The sequence below is a fragment of the Triticum urartu genome, chromosome 6 (assembly GCF_003073215.2).
Source record: "Triticum urartu cultivar G1812 chromosome 6, Tu2.1, whole genome shotgun sequence".
NCBI classification, from domain to species: domain Eukaryota; kingdom Viridiplantae; phylum Streptophyta; class Magnoliopsida; order Poales; family Poaceae; genus Triticum; species Triticum urartu.
This window is the reverse complement of record NC_053027.1, coordinates 142,765,393-142,770,557: the sequence shown is the minus strand read 5'-3', so window position 1 is coordinate 142,770,557 and position 5,165 is coordinate 142,765,393. Positions and strand designations below refer to the sequence as shown.

Sequence of the window (5,165 nt, the reverse complement as noted above, 5' to 3'; positions counted from 1 at the left end):
GGAGTGCGATTTGACCTGAGATTAAGCATATTGACCCGAGATTAAGCCATAGTGACCTGAGATTAAGAAAAAAACGAAAAAAAATTTGAAAAAATTTGAAAAAAAATTTAAAAAAATTATGAAATTTTTTTTGAAAAAATTTGTTACTAATGGCGCACTTCTATGTGGTGCGCCATTAGTATACACCAGCGGTGCGCCATTAGAATACCAGATAGTGCGCCATTAGTAGTGCGCCATTAAAATACCTGTGGTGCGCCATTAGAAAAAAATTCTAATGGCGTGATACTAATGGCGCACCGGTAGTGCGCCATTAGTAGGCAAAACCGGTGCGCCATTAGTAGGCAAAACCGGTGCGCCATTAGTAGGCCTTTTCCTAGTAGTGTGAGGGGCAAGCAAGACACATAAATCCATCGGAGATTCGTCGAGGCGATGTGGAGGCTAATGAACCCGTGGATCTGCCGAAGACGAAGGTAATCGAGCGTAGTACAGCCGCGGAGCAGGTGGTCCATAGCTACGGGTGGATTAACGAGCATCTCTACTCGTTAAGCTCGTACTCGTTAAGCTCGTGCTCGTTAAGGCTCCGGTCGTTAAGCTCGTTACGATTAACAAGCAGAAAACCCTGCTCGGCTTGGCTCGTTTGAAGCTCGTTAAGCTTGTGTGCGCTCACGAGCGCTCGTTAATAGATTATAATGTGTTACGATATACATGATGAATGTGTAGGTGTGTTTTTCAAGATGAAATATGGTGACTACAAAAAGAAATGCAGTAGTTTGTTGCCTTATATGTCGATTAGATTAAATAGGTGGGCTGAGATGCTACAAAAAGTTTGTCATGTCAGTTGAAAAAATGTGTTGTGTTGTTACTAAAGAGCTACTCGTGAAACTCGTTAGCTCGCTCATTAAGCTTGTTAAGCTTAACGAGCTAATATTAATGATTGGCTCTGTTCATTAAGAAGCGAGCTACGAGCTTAACGAGCCAAACTATCGAGCGCTCATTAAGCTCGCGAGCTATGAGCTTTTGGTCCATCCCTATCCATTGCCTTCTTCGAGATGCAAATGTAGAAGAGGTCGAGCTGCTTGAATTGAGGGAGAAGAAGGGCGGACACGGCATTAATTTGGGGAAAATAGTAGGAGCTGAAGCTGGTGCGGCGCAGCGTTGGCGTGAGGCGAAGTGCGGACGGCGGCAGGGAGCGACATCGTCCAGCTTCAAACTTGTGCTCCTTGAGCTGATCTAGGGCGAGGGAGAAGAACCACTCATCAAACTTGGCTTGGACCTTCCAGTTGGTACTGAACATGCAGATGTCAAGGCGTCTGGCTGGCCCAGGGTGCGTTGCAAGGATCTTGGAGACTGCGGCCATGCGTTTGCAATCTCCGTCGCAGGGGCAACTGTCGACGGTGAGGTTAAGGGGGATGCGTTGTCAGAGGGGGCGCCACCACCGAGAGAGTAGCGTGGTCCGCACGAAAGATTTGGTGGGGGTGGAGGGCGATGGTGACGAGTAGCATGTCATCGGCGAGGCTACTGATGAAGCCCTGCAAGGATCTTGGAGACTGCGGCCATGCGTTTGCAATCTCCGTCGCAGGGGCAACTGTCGACGGTGAGGTTAAGGGGGATGCGTTGTCAGAGGGGGCGCCACCACCGAGAGAGTAGCGTGGTCCGCACGAAAGATTTGGTGGGGGTGGAGGGCGATGGTGACGAGTAGCATGTCATCGGCGAGGCTACTGATGAAGCCCAGGTTCGCCGGATGCCATTTTGGCTCAAGCCGCCTCCGCTTGTCGGCTGCCTCGCCGTCCATCGCAGCCGGCAGCAACGCCGGTGTACGCATGTGCTGGTGTGTATTGGGTGTTGGGTGTGCGCGAGTGTGTCCTTGTGTGCATGCCGTCACGCAGTGGTGTAGTGTGCGCGAGTGCGTCCTTCAAGCGGAAGAAGTGTGCACTCAATTTACTAGCATGCGGGGTGCTACCGCGAGTGGTTTCAACTTTGTTTACTTCATCACATGTCAGATGGGCCTCTAGTTTATTTAATTTCACCCACTGCCACATGGGCCAGCACACCAAGATAGAGAACACGAGCTGACAAGGCGGCATGTGGACTGGTTGACCGGTCAACTAAACAATATATGGAGCTATACGCTGACACAGTGACCATATAATCCCTTGATAAAGAGAGATCGAGTGAGAGTACGGAGTGCCATGCAAAAAAGGAGGGAGATAGTACAGAGAGAGAAACATCTAATACCTTCATTTGATAATGTAGTGCCTATAATTTTTTAAGTCAAACTTTAGAAACTTTGACCAAGTTTATAAAGAAATTACTTACATCTACAATACCAAAGATAAATGATAGTATGAATTAAGTACATGTTGTGATGAATCCATTGATCGTTCCAGATGTAAATGTTTTTCTCCACATATACCTGGTCAAACTATTTTGTGGATTGACTTTTCAAAACATAAATACGTTATGGACGTGAGAGAGTACGTAACTAGAGAGAGAGAGAGAAAGAAAGAGTGAAATAGAAAGAGTGAGTGAAAAAAGTGTGTGTGCGTGCGTGAAAGAGACATGAACAAACACGATAAAAGTAGAGAAAAGTGTGTGTGTGTGTTTATGCATAAATATCACACATGCATCTTCGATAGCGGAAGCGAGGTGATGAGATAGCTTGTTGTTGTTTTTAACCGAGAGAGAAAGACCCCTAGCACGTGGCCAAGAGAGGTCTGGCAAACAGGGAAGAGAGGTCGGGAGAGACATATGGAGAAAATGCAGGCATGGGAGGAGAGAGTGTGTGTTTATGATAGAGGGATTCCCCTGAAGATCATGATGGGACTACATGGGTGGGAGATCGAATGACAAGGTCTGTGCACGATAGAAGATACCACGAGAGATATCGAGATAAAACGTAGGTATGGAAGGAAACAATACGTGTGTTCTGATTGATAGTGAGAGATAGTCATACTTAGGGGGGGTGTGTGCCTATGATGGATTCATATATTATGGTACTTAGGGGGGCGTGTCACATACAGAGAGAACACGGGCGTAGAGTGTTAGATGGGTCTATGTAGTGGGAGCGAGATATTCGTATGTGTGAACCAGGGAGATATAAGGTTTGAGAGTGATAGAGGAGTCCCTATAAGGCTGAGGGGTAGGTCAGATAGCTGAGAGAGAGAGAGAGAAATAGATACTCCATCCGTTCGATAGTGCAATGCATATAAATTTTTTAGAAGTCAAACTTTTGAAACTTTGACCAGGTTTACACAAAATATTATTTATATCTACAATACCAAAGATACATCATATGAAACTACATCTTGTGACCAATCTAATGACATATGTTTGTCGTTCTAAATGTAAATGTTTTCCTCCACATACCTGGTCAAACTTTGTGAAGTTTGACTTTTCAATAAATCTATATGCCATGGACCGAAGAGAGTACCTAAGTTGACAGAGATCAAGTGCGTGTGAAGGAGAGAGTGAGTGTGCAAAAAGTGTGGGTGTGTGTGTGTGAAAGAGAAAGGGACAGCAAACGATAAAATAGAGTGTGTGTATGTGTGTGTGTCTTATGCAAACATATCACGCATGCATCTCCAAGATAGAAAAGCGAGGTGATGAGATACACGAAGATAGCTAGTGTGTGGTTGTTTGCAACGGAGAGAGACACCCCTATAGCACCTGTCCAATAGAGGGCTGGCCAACAAGGGACAGAGGTCGAGAGGGACGTATGGAGAAGATGGACGCATGGGGAGGGAGAGAGGGTGTGCTTGTGATAAAGATATCCCCTCGAAATCGTGAGGGGACTATATGGGTGGTAGATCGAGGGATGACGTATGTGTGCAATAGAAAGATATGTCCCGAGAGAAATTGAAATAGAGCTGGTGGGGTGAGGGAGTCCTGGATTAGGGGGTATCCGGACAGCCGGACTATATCCTTTGGTCGGACTGTTGGACTATGAAGATGCAAGATTGAAGACTTCGTCCTGTGTGCGGATGGGACTATCCTTGGCATGGAAGGCAAGCTTGGCAATACGGATAGGTAGATCTCCTTCCTTGTAACCGACTCTGTGTAACCCTAGCCCCCTCCGGTGTCTATATAAACCAGAGGGTTTAGTCCGTAGGAACCAAGAACAACAATCATACCATAGGCTAGCTTCTAGGGTTTAGCCTCTTCGATCTCGTGGTAGATCAACTCTTGTAATACTCATATCATCAAGATCAATCAAGCAGGAGTAGGGTTTTACCTCCATCGAGAGGGCCCGAACCTGGGTAAAAACATCGTGTCCCCTGTCTCCTGTTACCATCCGCCTAGACGCACAGTTCGGGACCCCCTACCCGAGATCCGCCGGTTTTGACACCGACATTTGTGCTTTCATTGAGAGTTCCACTATGCCATCACCGTAAGTAAGGATGCCTCATCTCATTGTTAAAAGCAACATTACCGTCAGGGGAGCCCTGGCTATCGGCCAAACTCTTCGGCTAGGCAGTTTCATCATGACCGCCCGTTCGGCTGCTGCACCGACGATGACTTCTCGGGTCATCGAAAACAGCCTCCACGTCGGCTCGGAATTTGCCGAGCAGATGGATCCGATGGAGCTCTGTTCCCTAAACGAGCTCTTGGATTGCATCGCCACCTTGGGAGTCGCTACGAACTATGACCGGATTGGGCTTAAACCCGATCAGATGGAGATTAACTCTCCATCGGTCACCCATCATATTGCGGTGGTGGAGGAACAATGCGGTGATTCTTCCTCTATCTTGAGGACTAACTATGTCCGGATTACTGAGCTCCTCGAGCCGGATACCCATTTACGGGAGGACATCACCCAAGCCCTGAACTTAGAATTAGGCAGCGGGCCAGACTCATTGGGCAACATCCCAGAACCCGAACTTCCAAAATCGGAAACTCCTCGGCCCCTGGGTCTCAGATCGGGTAAGGGTTCGAATTCAAATCCACCCACCCACCCAAACATAAACGATCTTTCCAACATCAGGCAAGAGCCCCAGGAAACAGTACATCATTATTGGGCTAGATTCCTCCTTGTGATGAACAAGGTTAAGGACTGTCGCGAGGAAGACGCAGTCTCATTTTTCTGCAATAATTTCATGGACAAGGGAATCCTTAATGCCATAAGTCACCGTGACATATCACGCTTCGCTGACTTGGCGTCCATAGTA

The 5,165-nt window shown here is 47.2% G+C and overlaps 1 pseudogene; it reads right to left on the bottom strand.

Annotated features, from left to right (window-relative positions):
• Positions 1-994: 994 nt before the first annotated feature.
• The window catches only part of LOC125516663, a 49,569-nt pseudogene continuing 45,398 nt past the window's right edge, over positions 995-5,165 (bottom strand).